Below are 17,985 nucleotides of genomic sequence, written 5' to 3'. Positions count from 1 at the left end.
ATTCACATCTCCAATTTCCTTCTGGGAAATTAACTGTGTGCAGTTTCAATGTCAGAATTGAGACTTGGGCAGTCTAGCACATGAGCTAGGTTAATCAGATGCTTTCTCATGGGATTTTGTATTTCACGAGCAATGCATGGGCGGGGGACAAGGGTAATATTGCGGTGGCACCCTGATCAGGGCAACCAGTGATGAAGCAGTAACGGTGCAGCTGTTTCTGGCTTTTGACTCGAGTGACCTTTTGGTTCCTGTCTATTTTGAAGCTTCCCATACTCCAGTCTTCTGTTTGTTCTGTGAGCTTGATGTCCTCTCAACAAATCCCCTTTGCTTCAATTAGCTTATTAATTTCTGCCACTTTTGATAAGAAACTTAGCTGAACATCAGATTAAATTAAGTCATTCAACCAAAAAGAAAATACTGGATATTTATTTCCTAACTAATTGAAATAATGGTTACTACTAAAGCCATGGAATGTAGTCCAGAATCAAAAAGGATCTCAAAATGAGTTCTTATGAAAAAGAGAACTTAGCCACATTCTTTCCTGTCTGGTTATCTTCACAGTAAATTGAGCACAGGCAGGATTTTTCTAGTAAAACCTAAGCTGACTGAGGAGTAATTAAAGTAGTTTTGTTTCATTTAGTTTTAAATTGTAAGGGATTTATTTTTCTGCAGGTAAGTATCTGAATAGGAAAGATACATTATTCTTATTAATTTGGTAGCATTGATTGAGTAGTTATTGTGTGCAAAACAATGTGCTAGATGCTGAAAGAGTATTCTTTTTCATCATTTTGTATTTTGACGCATTTAGCATATTGATGTTTCTATAGTAAGTTCCTGTCCTTATGGAGCTTACATTCTAGTGAGAGAGGGAGAAAAAAGATAAAAATAATAACAGTACATCATGTGTGTGTACTATGAAGCACACAGACTAGCAGCTGAGATGGTGACCAACAATGAGACCTACCTTAGGTACAGTGGCCAGAGAAGTCTTCCCCAAGGATGGAATTGATATGCTGAAACCTAGAGGTTGAGAAGAGACTGCTATACAAAGAGTGTGTAGAAATTCATCTTAGTGTCATCAAGTACAAACTGTGGGACTTTGGGAAATTTATTTAACCTCTCTGTCTTTGTTTCCTCAGCTGTAAAATGTGAATCACAATAGTACCTACTCCATACTGCTTTTGTGAGGATTAAATGTGTGCATATACAGAGGGTACTTAGAACAGTGCCTAGCATGTAGCAAGAGAAAAATAAATACTAGTTATTCTTACTATTCCAAAAAGAAGGACCGGCATGTGCAAAAGCCTGAGGCAGGAAAGATTTTTGGCAGATTAATTAAACTGAGATAAGACTAGTGTGGCTAGAGCAGAGTAGGCAAAGAGGTGAGCAGCACAAGATGAGGCTAGAAACATAGGGTCAGATCACGCAGGGCCTTGTGGTTCATAGTAAAGAGTTTGGATTTTTTTCTTAGTGAAAAGGGAAGTCACTGAAGAATTTAAGCAGGAGATTGATGTTATTGGATTTATGTGGGTTTTCTTTAAGATTTAATTTTTTTAAAATTTATTTTTGGTCTGTGATGGGTTTTTGTTGATGAGTGCAGGCTTTCTCTAGTTGCAGTGAGTGGGGGCTACACTTCATTGGGTGCACGGGCTTCTCATTGTGGCTTCTCTTGTTGCGGAGCATGGGCTCTAGGCGCACGGGCTTCAGTAGTTGCGGCACTTGGGCTCAGTAGTTGTGGCTCGCAGGCTCTAGAGCGCAGGCTCAGTAATTGTGGTGCATGGGCTTCGCTGCTCCGTGGCATGTGGGATTTTCCTGGACCAGGGATCGAACCAATGTCCCCTGCATTGGCAGGCAGATTCTTATCCACTGTGCCACTGGGGAAGTCCCAGGATTTATGTTTTAAGATGATCACTTCACCTGCTGTGTGGAGAATAGATTGGAGGAGGTAAGTGTAGACACAGAGTGACCAGAGAGGAGGGTGTTGTACAGTAGTCAGGGTGGGACATGATGGTGGCTAAGCTAAGGTGGAAAGAGTGGAAAAGATATACTTTGGAGACACTTGGCAGTATTTGTGAATTAATCGAATTGGGGGAAAAGAGAAAAAAGGGGGAAGATCAAGGCAGTGCTGCCACATACAGTTGTATAGGATGTTCACTGACTAAGTGTGCCTAGCTGACAAAGGCACATGGAAGCGGACATCCAGCACACACTTAGTTCACAAAGTCCTGTCCCCTGGCATGGAGCTACATACATTTGCAAGGAGTGCCTTTTTCTGATTTCTACAAAGGAAGTACATAAGCTGGAAGCAGTCTCACCTTTAATTCTGGCTTGGCTAAGAGGTAAATGATGTTGCCGCTGACAGAAATCCATTTTCCATAATAGTTATAAGACTATTCAGATTTTCCTATTTTTTCTCTTTCTTTACTTTTAGTGAATTATATTTTCCTAGGAATCTGTCCATTCCATCTAAATTTTTGGATTTATTGACAAAGTTGTTAATAATAATGATGACGATGATAATGATATTCTCTTATTATCCCTTTAAAATCTGCATTTGTGTCTTCTCTCTTTTTCGTGGTCAGCCTAGTCAGAGGCTTATCTCAAAGAACCAGCTTTCGGGTCATGACTGTTATTGGTACAGGGTTTCTTTTGGGGATAATGAGAATGTTCTGAAATTAAATATTGGTGATGGTTGTGCAATTGTGAATATACTAAAAACCACTGAATTGTTCATGTTAAAAGGATGAGTTGTATGCATTTGAATTACATATAATACATTTGTTATTTTATATATATGTATATACATTTGTTGTTTTATATATATGTATACAAACTAACACAACCAGTATAACCTGTATAAGTATCAGTGAAGTTTATAATACTTGCCTACATCAAGGCTCCAGTAATATTGCTTGTCTTAGTTTTTGTACACTGTAGTGTTCTTTATGTCACATAGCTGTTGACAAATTAACCACCTTTAGTATTGTCAGGAAGGTAAGATTCATTAATATATGATTTCTTTAAAACCTTCCAATTTTAAATAACTAATAGTTTCCAGAGGATACTGGTACATGTTCTATCCATAGAGACCAAATGAATCTAAGGAAAGTAGGTCACAGAGCACAATCTAATTCAAACTTGGCACTAATTGATGCAATGTTTTTTCTTCACATAATCATGATGTTCTAATCATTCTATGATTCTGACCTTTAAGTCAGTGGGTAGTCTATTATTACTTGGTAGCTGCTGAATCCAGAGTCAACATTTTGGAAGCCAAAGAATGCCCATCTTCTTTCAAAATCATTTGGCTTACAAAAAGCTGAGCCCAGCTAAAAACTCTTGCCAAGGTTTAGTTATTTCATGCATATGAACTAAACAACAAACAGAATACAATTAGCAGAGGATTAAAAAAATAGAGAATACACTTCTTTTCTAACATATTAAACATATTAAAAACATTAAATACATTAAAACATTTAAAAAGAAATTACCTTCAAGCATATTATACTCTTTTTTTAATTAATTTATTTTATTTTATTATTTATTTTTGGCTGCATTGGGTCTTCATTGCTGCGCACGGGCTTTCTCTAGTTGGGGAGAGCAGAGGCTACTCTTTGTTGCAGTGCACGGGCCTTTCATTGCGGTGGCTTGTCTTTGTGGCTGAGAACAGGCTCTAGGTGATGGGCTTCAGTAGCTGTGGCACGTGGGCTCAGTAGTTGCAGCTCACCGGCTCTAGAGCACGGGCTCAGTAGTTGTGGCACACAGGCTTAGTGGCTCTGTGGCATGTGGGATCTTCCCCAAACAGGGCTTGAACCCGTGTCCCTTGCATTGGCAGGTGGATTCTTAACCACTGCACCACCAGGGAAGTCCCAAGCATATTATAATTTTAAGAAATTATAGATCAGATTTTCCTATTTCTCAAAATGTTATTCTTCCTTTTTTCTATAGATAGAGGCCAAAATAAAATTTTAGTCAAGTTAGAAATTTTAAATTTTAAAAATTATCAAATGACAGAGTATCTTTCCTATCTGCAGGCTACAAGTAAGATAGATTCCTTGCTTCTCAAAGGTACATAATCCATAAATTTAAAAGGAAAAGATGTCATCAGAGATTGACACAACATTGTATATCAACTATACTTCAATTTAAAAAATAAAAGAAAACATCTTTAAAAAGGAAAAGTGGAAAAATTATCTATGGTTCTAATTTAATACCTTTTGGAAAAGTGTGTGTGTGTCCTTTTCTGGTTTTTTGTAAGAGTAAAGTCAAGCATAGTTTCCTCTCTAACAGGAACAATTATTCATTTATATTAACAATAGAGTGTTCAAATAATTTTTAAATATTGTCAGCTTTTCTAGGATATTTATCACCTTTCCATCACATCCAAAGTTGAATCTTAACAAAAGATTCAAGAAACATAAAATACCAAGAGAAGGTTAGTGGTATATATAAAAACCTTTAAGAAAGGTGATTTGAAGTCCTAACTCTTAACTCTAAACTAATGTAATTTCCCCTTTACTGAGGAATATGCAGCTTCTATATAGTGATTTATTTAGTATAGTAATAAATAGCCTCTTTGGAAAACTAGATACACAACTCTAAAATGGTCTCCATGGACTATAAGGTTCTTTTTTTTTTTTTTTGAGGTACAGTTTATGTATAGTATAAGTTTCACATGTACAACATGGTGATTCACAATTTTTAAAGGTCATACTCCATTTATAGTTATTATAAAATTTTGCTATATGCCCTATGTTGTATAATATATCCTTGTAGCTTTTTTATTTTATACATAGTAGTTCAGACTATAATGTTCTTACCAATTAACAATTTAACAGCTTCTGTCTATGAGAAATGAAAATAATTAAGTGCAAATGACTTAAAATGCAGGTGCATGTCGAGGAATGGAAACCCAAAATGATAAATACAATTTTAGATTCAACAATCCATGTTCTTGATGCAAGACGGAGGAGATATGGGGTTATATGTATATGTATAGCTGATTCACTTTGTTATAAAGCAGAAACTAACACACCATTGTAAAGCAATTATACTCCAATAAAGATGTTAAAAAAAAATTCCATGTTCTTTAAATAACCTTTGCTGTGAGAAGTTAAGATACTGTGAGAAAATGGAAGTGTGAAAAAATGGTTTATTAAATATTCATTCTTGAACCTCAAGGCACCTGCTTTCATGCATTCAATGATGCATTAAAAAAACTTTAAAATTACACCCAAAAGAAAATCCTTCTGCCTCATAACTGACAGGTGATTTATATATCTGTTTTATTAAAAATTCCTACAAATTAGTAAGGAAACATATACAAATCAATAGAATAATGGGTTTGGGGTATAAACAGTCAATTCACCAACGAAGTACAAATACATAATAAACATATGAAACAATGCTGAACTTCACCAGTTAAAACATATAAATTAAAATAAATATGATATTTTTTCTAATCAGATTAGAAAAATTTAAAAGATTGATATCAATAACTTTTGGATAGTGTGAAGTGTGGGGAAATGAGCTTTACATGTTTTTTTTTAATTTGAGTTGATAATTTGTATCAAAATGAGCTTTACATTTTTGATGGAAATATAATTTGTACAAACTTTTGGAGGATAATGGAATTTTCCTTATTAAAATCTGAAAAGTAACATACCCATACCCTGTTACCTAATGATCCCACTTCTAGGAATCCATCCTATAGATATGGTTTCATGAGAATGTAAAAATAAAATAGAACATGGTCATTACAACATTGTTAGTAGTAGCAAAAATTTAGGAACAGCTTATGTATCTATTGATAAGTGAATGGTTCAATGAATGAAGGGGTAGACATAAAAATTGCAGCCATTTCAAAGGGCACTGATAGGATTTCCAACGTCCTGGCAATGTTCTTTTTCTCAACCTGAGTAATGGACGTCTGGATGCTCACTATGCATATATTTATTTGCATATGTAATTGTACATATTTCTACATGCTTCTGAATTTTCACCAAAAAATGAAAAGGAAAGAATGAGGATAAATCTATATGTATTAATATAGTAAGATGTATGGGATATATTAAGAAAAAAACATGAGACCATAAAGACCATTAGACATGGTATAATCCTTATTTTATGAGAAAAAATGTACCATGTATGCATGCATATGGACATGTCACCATGCTTATATAGTAAATAAAAAACCATGGAGAATATGTAGCAAATCTCTGGAGAATGGGATTTAAGGATGCTTTTGGGAGAAATAGAGTGACATTGGAGAGATTTCATACCTTTCCTAAAATATATTTTTGGTGGTATATACGTATATATATGTAACACATATATTTACTTTTATGTGTTTTAATTGACAAAAAAAAACTTGTCCAAGACAGTTTAGCAAGAAAAGCAAATTAAAAGAGACCAAATTTGAATATGTTCCAATAAATATTTATCCAGCAATAGAAAGTGAATTATATAGTAAATCAAGTGTTTTATGAGCAAATAATAAAAAAATTGTCCCATATGCTTGGTGAGGGATAGTTTATAGAAAAGTTTAAGACACTATGATTAAACTTATGCTTCTCACATTGTAGTTAGAGAAATGAAATTATTGTATCAACTACAGCTGATCCATTTTTATATAAAACTTGTAATAAATCTAAATTCAACTAATATTTTAGAAATAATACATTAAAATTTTCCCCAAATAGTAATAAAAGAAGATACTTATTTAATTCTAATTAAGTTCTAGGCATGATTCTAAGTGTTTTATATGTATTAATTCATTCAATTATTACAACCAATTATTATAATTATGTATATTTTATAGATGAGATACAGAGAGGTTAAGTAACTTGACAGAGGTCACACAGCTTGTAAGTGGGAACAGGATTCAAACCCAGGTATTTTGATTCTAGTTTTCCACCGTTCTATACTGGATCTCAAGGAATTTCAGCTAAAACCTAATATTCATTATTAAATGATGTACTGTAACATTAAAGTGTATTTTGTGCCTACCTCCCGCAAGATACGGGAAAACATTTTGAAATATATATAACATTATAAAATGTAAAATATTATGATTGTAAAGCTTTAGTTATTACCTCCCTCTCCATAAGTCAAAGATTCTTACGCTTTGAACCTACAGTAGATTACATGAAATGTTACACTTGTCAAGAAAAAGTTTATTTTTGAAGGAAATAATATATAATTTTGAGAAACTGATCAGAACTAACTTTCTTATTTACTTCATAGACGAATATGAATTGCCCCATCAGTTGTGTTTATACATTCTAGTGCGAAGGAACTATAGAGCTAGTTAAGTCAGAGTTTATCTATTAAGATTTATTCTGTGTTAATAGATAAAATTTTGAGAGTAAATGAGAGTGTACAGTCCTTTTTTTTCCATCAAATTAAAATTAACTTTAGAAGACGAAAGGCATTTAAAAAAAATTCTAGAGAACAATTACAACATTGTACATAAGAAGGATTAGAATGAGTGTCATAAGATACATGAGATATACAACAATTCAGAGAGGGTAGAAACTTTGGGGATATGAAATAATTGCAGGAGTTTTTATGCTTAATGAAGCTGGGTCTGCAAGGAAGGAAAAGAATCAAGGGTTCATAAAAGAGGATACTTTACTTTCTGTTTTTAATAAATTAAATATAATTATGGTTTTATTTTACCTACTTTGTTAGAACTGTTGAAAAATCACTATAATTATGGAGGTACATTTTGAAAAAATATCTTATAATATTCAGTAAAAAGGTTGCTAGCTTTTTAAAACTATTCATGTGATAATATTTGAAAAAACTGTTCTCCCTTTTCTTCAATCCAAGCCAATTAAATGATGAGAATCCCTTGCTTTGTAATTCTTTTAGCATTAATTTCTAGTACTTAATTACTGTTTCTCTGACTTTAGACAAGCCCAACCAAGCATATAGATCATTTGATTACTAGTTATTATACATACATTTTACTAGTAAGAAATGTAGAGGTCATTGATTGGTCAAAGGTTATCTGGTAACATTCAGGACTTCTAACTTACATTTCAAAACTTTACTACACTCAGGTTATCATAGCATGGAAATATGAAAGTGAAAACACTAGGAATCTGGACCCTCAAACGAATAGTGGGATGTAGAAAAAGAGCAGGGGACTACAATGAGTTACATCTCCCAATTCCCTAAAAAGCAAATGTAATTTATACCAGGAAAAGTCATTTAAGTAAAATACTACATACGGTAGAAGGGGAAAAGGAAGTTGTATAAGAATTGACTATTGGGACTTCCCTGGTGGTGCAGTGGTTTACGAATCTGCCTGCCAATGCAGGGGCCACGGGCTCGAGCCCTGGTCCGGGAAGATCCCACATGCTGGGGAGCAACTAAGCCCGTGCGCCACAACTACTGAGCCTGCGCTCTAGAGCCCAGGAGCCACAACTACTGAGCCCGAGTGCTGCAACTACTGAAGCCTAAGCACCTAGGGCCTGTGCTCCGCAACAAGAGAAGCCACCGCAATGAGAAGCCTGCGCACGCTGAAGAAGAGTAGCCCCCACTCACCGCAACCAAAGAAAAGCCCCCGTGCAGCAACGAAGACCCAATGCAGCCAAAAATAAATAAATTAATTAATTTTTTAAAAAAAGAATTGACTATTAAGGAAAGTTTAGTTAGCAGCAACTCTAATGATGGAACTGCAAGGAAGTGGTTTAAAAATATTTCCTTTAAAAAAATTAGTACAGTAACTAATTTTATTATCCTTAATAAGTTTCCTGGGCCTTATTTATGTTTACCCAGAAATATTCTAGATATACTTAAATTTACAGAGATTCTTAAAAGAACTCCCATCCTTCCCACTACATGGTGGGAAAAGAGTGGGTGTATGTCATATTATGGGTAGGAAAGGGTAGGACAGGGCAATAGTTAGGTTTTAGTGCTAACAGACTGAGAACTGTCCCAGAATAAATGCCTGGAAGGAATCCAAACTTTCAGTAATCAACATTCAGTCCCTATCCCACACAAGCAAAAAGGAGTAAACTAAACAATAAGAACAGCAGACAAAGTAAAAGAGAACTATTAGAGACCCCCCAAAATGGTTTATTTTTAAAGTGCATTGGAGAAGAGGTCAAGGTCAGATTATTTTAAAATATGGATTACCCTTCTGATGATCTAAGGCTGCACCAATAGCAATATGGAGCAGTTACCTAAACAATTATATAGGAAGTGGAGGAAATATTGTTCACTAAGGTTGTCCTCAGGAAACTGAATAATACTGAAATTTGGGTGCACTAGGGCATGAACCCAAATGCAAATTGCACACTAAAAAAATTCAGCTTGAACTAGCTAGGATGCTCAGATCAGCAATTGGGTTTTTTATGCATGTGGATTTTTCAATTAGGATTATATTGTTTCTGTCAGTGAAAGGACTGCTCGACTTTTTTTTTTTTTAACATCTTCATTGGAGTATAATTGCTTTACAATGGTGTGTTAGTTTCTGCTTTATAACAAAGTGAATCAGCTATACACATACATATATGCCCATATCTCCTCCCTCTTGCATCTCCCTCCCACCCTCCCTATCCCACCCCTCTAGGTGGTCACAAAGCACTGAGCTGATCTCCCTGAGCTATGTGGCTGCTTCCCACTGGCTATCTATTTTACATTTGGGACTGGAAATGATACATCATTACCCATTAGCTAGGTCAACAGTATAAGTAGCAATTAATACTACTGTTTTCTTGAAACAAGAGAGTGTTTTAAGTCAGGTATATTTTTTCTACTCTTTCTTCCAATATCTCCTCCTTCTCAGAGGGAGAGAGAAACGGTACCTTTATTTAACACACAATAAAATCTTCTCTGATGCTCAGGCTCTTCTCTCAGTTGTGCACATGTGGATGTGAAAAGGACGTCCTGTCGTCTACAATGAAGACGAAAAAAATTGTTTCTCAAACTTGGTTAATAAAATGCAAAATAATATACTTTATGATGAGGCTTTAAAAGATTGATGAACAATATGATAAAAAGCATAAAGAACTAGAACCCAGGAAATTAGTCCACTGTCTAGTTTTGTTACCTTGTGCAGATGACACTTTCTGGGGTTCAGTTTTGTCATTTATGTACCTACTTTAAGAGTGGTTTTGAGGAACTAGATGAGATTAATATCTTGAAACAAATAACAGAACTGTATACAAAAACAGGCTATTATTGACTTGTATTCTATCTTATTACTTGTCAATTAGTATGTAAATGCAGTCTCTTACGAAGCACATTGGACCTAGAATCTGAATTGAAACGTCTCTGGTCCTTATTTTTTAAATCTATAAATAGGGAGTAATGCTGCATATGGTTTCTTTGATGAAATGCTATTGGTAGGGGCTGGTTATGCGTGGCAAATAACAAGCTTATAGGGACCATCTTAGAAATTCCAGATTCAATAGCTGTATTAGCTAAGATTAAGTTTGGGAGAAAATGACAGAAACAATAGCTTAATAAAGATGGAAATTTATTTTTGTCTCATAGAAATGTCCAGGAAGTGGTTCGTGACTGGCATGGTGACCCATGCCGCCAGGAACCCAGGATGCATGCATCTTGATGTTCTGAACTGCAAGGCTTCAACCTCATAGTCCAAGATGATAGCATCACATTCCAGAGGAGCAAACAGGAAAAGAGTCAGAGGACAAGAGTAAAGGGACCTACACCTCACTCTCTCCTGAAGAATGTTCATGAAAACTGCCACAAGACACTTCCTTTTGCATGCTACTGGCCATGCCTGGTTGCAAGCTGGAAATGGAATGTCCACTGCAGATGGTCACAAATCTGAGCTTCTAGAACCTGGGAAAAACTACTAGGGGATAACTACCAGTCTCTGCCATTTATCATTTAATTTATATAATTATTTTAGTTTAGAAACTTTTTCTTCTTGAATGAGTAGAAAGAGAATGGGCTAAGAAATATGTCAGAAAATTGAAATAAAGCTGCTCTGTGAATGTTTATTATTGTCTTTTTAATTTTGAAAAGTAGTAAGCTCCAATAAGTTTACAGGTTTAAAATGCTGATTATTTTTATCATTATGTAATTATTATTCCTATACTTCTGAATATCTAAAATGCTTATTTCTCTGTCTTCACATTGACCTAAAACATACTAAACAAAACTAAAAATAATGTAAACATAAATAACAAGAATATGAAAATTCACAAAACATATTAAAAAAACCACTAAGGGGAGGCAGTATGAAATGTGGTAAGAACACAAGCCTTGTAAAGAAAGTCTTGAGATAGAAGCCCATCATTCACTCATTCATTCATTCATTCATAGCATCTATTGCTGTTATGTGTGTATGTTTCAAGTAGTGTGCGTTAGGCATGGAATGTACAATTTACTTAGGAAGACAGGTATAAAACCTACAATTTTATAAGTAATAATTCAAATTACAATTGTGACAAGTAATTCAAAGTGAGAGTATAGGGTACTGTCAACATCTAAAAGCAAGATCTAGCCATTAAACAGACTAAGGAAATTTTATATTTACTAGTTGAAAGATCTTTTACACTTAAAAGTTTAGATACATTATGTGAAAAAAAAATTGCAAACTAGAGTGCGCATTATGATTCAGTTTCATTTAAAACATTGGCATCAGATTGGATATGAGGTTGCACCTCAAAGTTGTAACAATATTATTATGCGTATATAAATCCACAGAAAAATATTGTAGGACTATACTCTGAACTCTCAACAGAAGTTATCTCTGGTATTTTTGTTAAATATTTTTATAATGATTAAATTGTTTGCAATGAGCATACGTATTTCTTTTGTGCTCAGAAAAAATAACAAATAAAACTGTATTAAAAAAATAAAATTTACTCCAATTTAAATAATAATACTGCACTGCACATTTGAAAGTTGCTAAGAGAGTAAACTGCAAAAGTTCTCATTAAAAATAAAAATTAAATAAAATAAAATTTAAGGTTGTAAAACTGACTGCAGCATGAATCTGACACCTGGACATTGACCTGCATCTAGTAAATACTCAGTGAAAGCTTTTATTACATTGGTAGAAAAACATTTACAAACAAAAGAATAAATATTCTTCTATTTATAAAGGGTTTTTACCATAATTCAAAAAGAGTCATGTACCACAATGTTCATTGCAGCTCTATTTACAATAGCCAGGACACAGAAGCAACCTAAGTGTCCATCGACAGATGAATGGATAAAGAAGATGTGGCACATATAATATTACTCAGCCATAAAAAGAAACGAAATAGTTATTTGTAGTGAGGTGGATGGACCTAGAGTCTGTCATACAGAGTGAAGTAAGTCAGAAAGAGACAAATAAATACTGTATGCTAACACATATATATAGAATCTAAAAAAAAAAAGAAAAGGTTCTGAAGAACCTAGAGGCAGGACAAGAATAAAGACACAGACGTAGAGAATGGACTTGAGGACACAGGGAGGGGGAAGGGTAAGCTGGGACGAAGTGAGAGAGTGGCATGGACATATATACACTACCAAATGTAAAATAGATAGCTAGTGGGAATCAGCTGCATAGCACAGAGAGATCAGCTCGGTGCTTTGTGACCACTAGAGGGGTGGGATAGGGAGGGTGGGAAGGAGACGCAAGAGGGAGGGGATATGGGGATATATGTATATGTACAGCTGATTCACTTTGTTATAAAGCAGAAACTAACACACCATTGTGGGGCAATTGTACTTCAATGAAGATGTTGAGAGAAAATAAATAAATAAATAAATAAATAAATACATAAATAAATAGGATTTTCAGGGACTTCCCTGGTGGCGCAGTGGTTAAGAATCCGCCTGCCAATGCAGGGGACACGGGTTCGAGCCCTGGTCCAGGAAAATCCCACATGCCGCGGAGCAGCGAAGCCCGTGCGCCACAACTACTGAGTCTGCGCTCTAGAGCCGGCGAGCCACAACTCCTGAAGCCCGCGCGCCTAGAGCCTGTGCTCTACAACAAGAGAAGCCACTGCAGTGAGAAGTCCACGCACCGCAACGAAGAGTAGCCCTTGCTCACCGCAGCTAGAGAAAGCCCGCGTGCAGCAACAAAGACCCAACACAGCCAAAAATAAATAAATAAATAAATTTATATGTATATTAGAAAAAGGGGTTTTAAAATATATTAACTAGTTTATTTCTTTAATAGTACAAATTCAATTTGGTATCCAACATTAAAGATAATTATATTTTTCCATTTACAAAACAATGAAAATAAATTCTGATTTTCCTTAGTTTATAGGAATACTGAAGGAGTTAAAGTGGAGACGGTTTTGGCTCTCACAAAATAAACATACACACACTGAGTATTTAACAAAACACTGCTTAATGCTTTTGGGAAAATCTCCATAAGAAATAGTTTACTAATTCAGCAAATATATACTGGGTACCTACTCTGTACCAGATCCAAAATGAAAAAGGACGTAGAACCTGCCTTCAAAATACTTTTGATTTAGTGATAGAGACAGATACATAAATAACTTTCTAAATATATGACTAGAAAAATCAAGTAATCATAGGCAATTTTTAGATGTAGACGTAACTAACATGCTAGCACATGCACATTTGTCTATAGAGTGTCACAGAGTTATACACTTTACTATGAGGGAAGCCAAGGGCAAAGAGCTTCAGTGACTTCCTCTGTTGCAAAAACAATGAAAACACAGAAAAATAAATTTGAGTTGAGGAGACAAGAAAGAGGAGAAAGACAAATTTTGCTCAAATAGCTATCATACTTATAAAGTTTCATGGCTTTTGTTTAAAAAGTCACTTTCCAGTCTTTATGATCTTGAATTGTGAAACAGTTTAGCTGCTGACAATGTAAACCATTGCAGAAAAAGTCCTTCTCACATCTCAAAAAAGTTCTGCTTTTCTCTTTTTGTCAGTTTTTCTAGTGGTGACTGCGGTAACAAAAGAAAGCCTTAGATTCTAGTGATAAGATGGAGTGGTTATTTTTCTTTCTTGGCAGCCAGCATGGTCATTTATATTGAGAGCTCACTAATAAGCACTTTTCATTATCAGTGTAATGAAACTCCTTTGTAATGGGTTTGGAGACAGAACTAGCTCTCACTGAGACTTTCACTCATTCATCCAACCAACACCTTCTATCACCTACAATATCGCTGGGCTCTGAGCTTAATAAATGAGGAAGCCATAGTCCAGGCCCTTGAATTTACATAGAGGCTTACCATACAGACAACAAATTTCCTATAACCTGACATTCTATGGTTGATAGAATCAACCATACTGTTAACCACATAGTCTTCATTTCTCCATTCATTTAATAAATATGTACTGAGCTCCTTCTAAGTACCTAGAATTGTGCTACACACAAAACAGTATGAAAAAACTGCCATGCCTTCTGTTCTAAAAGAACATATAGCCTGGCTGGGGCAGACTGAGGCAGAAATTGTTAGTTTCCTAAACAATTTCCATTCTCTCTTCTTCTCTAAAAGAAACCTGATTCTTGTACGGGGAGCCATACGTCCAGCCCCACATAATGGATCATGATTAGTTTAAACCCATGATTCCCAAACCGTGTGCCCAGTCTCCAAGGGTGCCAGAGTAAGCTCACTGGGTGCGGGGGAATAGCATATTTTAATTTTCAAGGGAAACGCAGTGGGACTCAACATCTATTGGACAGCACGTACCACTAGCTTAGGGTACAGTTTTCATATGCGATCACTACATACCTTTAGACTGTGCCCTATCATTGCCAGACTGGATTTTCAGTGGTTGCTGTGACTAAAAAACAAAGAAAGTATGGCACGAAAAGCATGTAGAACGAGAAATGGCACTATCCAATCTGATGCCAATGTTTGAGAAGTTACGGAATACCCCACAGGTGATACCCATTAACAACACAGGGTTCTTTCAGAATGAAAAAGGTATTACTTTTCTTTCAATTTATGTGCATAATTTATTCAAACAGCTACTAAGTTGTAAATAGAACTTTTACGTATTTCTTTTGGCACCATGAAAATATTTACTGAGATCCCAAGGGAGCTGTGAACCATGAAAGTTTGGAAACCCTTGGTGAAAGCCAATCATGTAAATCCTGTTTCCTGTTTCCTCAGCTTCCTTGCATCTAGAGGTGACCATATGAGCCAATTACAGCCTAAGCAGAAATCTGCTGGGGGTGAGGGAGGAAGGAAGGTGCTGAGAGAGCGTTTACTTTCCTGATAAAAGGGGAAAATGACTAAGACTGTTAGTTGTCCTTCAAAAGTCCAATTCCTTTAGTCATAAAATAATACAAGTTTTAGCTACAGACTATATGCTCCACTCTCCTTTCCAGCTACATGTGACCAACTGACTAAGCTCTGGCCAAAGGTATAGGAGCAGAAGTGATACATGCAAATTCTGGAGCATACTCTAAAAAGGAATGGGTGTGCCTTCTAGTTCTTTTCCCTTTCTTGCCAAGGCCCAGAGAATTTAAACAATTAGCCTCAAATACACATAGATAATATCAGCAGAACTCAGATAAGAATGTTAGGCCTCCTTATTTCTAATCCACTGTACTTTCTATATACTACACTCATTGGGGTCTTAGAAATCTCTGCTATAACTCTATACACTATATTTGGTATGTTAGTATACTAAAGTCTCTTTGATATGATGCCATACTATTGATTCAAAATAATAACAGGATAAATTCACATTATTATAATGCATAAACCATAGCACCTCAGTTAATAAGCAAGACTTAGTTAGTGAGTCAACTGAGTTTCTTAACCTGAACAACTTAGGACTGGACTGCAGCTCATGGTAGGTTACCTCTCCAAGGTGCAGGTCATATGATACTTGGACAGTTCTATGACTAGGAGTAGCAAAGAGGTGGAGATTCAGCCATTGCTCCATGAATGAGAGTTTCTCTTAATTGAGGTGGGAATATGAAAAAGTGACATAAAGACAAATGGACATAAAGACAAAAGGATGGGGTGCAGGGACCCGGCTGGGCTACAGCAGGACCGCAGGCAGGGAGGCCATGGGCCCCGGGGCCGCCACCAAGGTTGTGACAAAGGATGCAGATGAGTGGAAAGAATTTGAGCAAAAAGAGGTTGATTACAGCAGCCTAAGAGTTCAAGCAATGCAAATAAGTGGAAAGAAAGAAGATGAAAATGAAAAAAGAGAAGATCCAGGTGATAATGGGAAGAAGGTAGAGGTAGTGGTGGTGATGTAGAAAAATCTTCAGGTACCTGAAATAAAACAGCTCCCATACAAGCATCTCCTGCTCCAGTAGTTGTTACAGAAACCCCAGAACCGACAATGACTAGAGGCGTGTATAGGCCTCTGGGGGTCAGGTTGACCACAGCAAGGAAAGCACCACAAGGGCCACTAGAAATCTACAGTGATGCACAGTTCCCACCCCTGCAGCCCACTGCCAAGCATGTAGAAAAAGCCAGAGCAGGTACTTCAAATGAATGCTACCTGGAGTCAAATGACCACATATGGCACATCCACATCTTATTTAGGGACATGATGTTTTTACCAAGTAAATAAAATGGGAAGAAATGTAAATGACCTCAGATGGAAATTTTTGAGCGTGGCTTTTAAATTAAATCCCAGCCTTTTTGCCTCTTTGAGAGCACAGCTGGCTTGAATTTCAACCTCCACTTTGACTTGTTCCTCTGCTCTGTCCTACAGTGATTCACCACACTCATCTTTATCTGATCCACTCCCATAAAGTAGAAGTGTGGGGAGGTCTTTGAATAATGAGTGGAACTTTACTTGAATGAGGAAATTGTTGTCCTTACTTTATGCATAGAGAAAGAGATATATATTGTCTATTATTTGCTAAGAGTAAAAGTGAATCTTAGAAGGAACCACCATGTCATTATACAGCTTTTTAACTTTCCAGTTGTCTTGAAGTCGGTCCCAAAATAGGTTTTCAGTTAATAGTATTCAGTAGATTTGCTACCACAGAAAATAGGACTGTAGAGCTTCAGTACAGTATTCTATATTTTCTGTTCAACTGAAGCCTTAAAAATGGTTTTGATAAGGATTTATAAACCAGTTTCCCCCTCCTGTCACTTCCTCAAGATTTTTCTAAGGGGTAGCTTTTTTTTTTTTTAATTCAAGGAAGGATATTTTCAAAACAACCTAGTGAAGAAGAAATACTTACTGATCACATTTCTTTTCCCTTAGGGATAAAGAAATGGAAAAGAGCTTTGAAGTAGTAAGACACAAAACTAGAGGTAAGGATGAGGGTTCAATAAACCAGACCCTTAAACTTCAGCTAGACAACCAGCATGCTGTGCTTGAGAATCAGAAAAGCAGCCACACACAGTACAGTTAAGGAATGGTGTTTGCTAGCCCTTCCAAGGTAACTAGACCACAGCTAACCACCACGGACAGCCATCCATCGTCTATCTGATCTCTGCTGGATCTACAACTGATGCAGACCGCTCGGTATATGCAATCAGCCCTATTGCACTATGGAAGTTTAAAGTCTCACAACTGCTCTTTATGTGTATTGGATTTAGGGGGATTTTCATTGTTATATAGATGTGTGAACTAGATTCAGCAGTGTTCTTTCATAATTATTCTGCAATTACAAAAAAACCAAAAACTGCAGCCAGTGGTCATTTCAAAATCTTTTTATGTTCAGATACTGAGCCTTCGTCAGGATTGACTACCTCAGATTTGCTGCACTCATTGTGGACTTCATGTGGATCACAACGTCTGGATAAGAAGGTTACAGCTTTTAAGTGCTGATGAGAAACTTGAAACCATCTCTACTGGATTCCTATCAGAAATCCTGCAGAAAGTCAGCCATCTGGGTTCTGATCTGCTGTAAAAGATGAAGATTTAAGTGACCTTAATTAACCTGTCCTGTGCCCCATCCATAAGGAACACTCTGTAGTGGGCTGTGGCTATGTTAGACTTCCTGGAACATGCTGCTCTCGAAAGAATTGATGTGTTCAGATAATCTGTGTAGGGCTGTGATTTATAATTTAAACTTTGAGCTGTATTCTG

At 36.0% G+C, this 17,985-nt stretch overlaps 1 pseudogene; it reads left to right on the top strand.

Moving 5' to 3' along the window:
* The first annotated feature begins 15,922 nt into the window (after window positions 1–15,922).
* Window positions 15,923–17,305, top strand: LOC132362104 (protein CDV3 homolog; annotated as a pseudogene).
* Window positions 17,306–17,985: the final 680 nt, after the last annotated feature.

Source organism: Balaenoptera ricei, chromosome 1, assembly GCF_028023285.1.
Source record: "Balaenoptera ricei isolate mBalRic1 chromosome 1, mBalRic1.hap2, whole genome shotgun sequence".
NCBI classification, from domain to species: domain Eukaryota; kingdom Metazoa; phylum Chordata; class Mammalia; order Artiodactyla; family Balaenopteridae; genus Balaenoptera; species Balaenoptera ricei.
The sequence above is the reverse complement of the archived record's forward strand: the minus strand, read 5'-3'. Positions and strand labels throughout refer to the sequence as shown.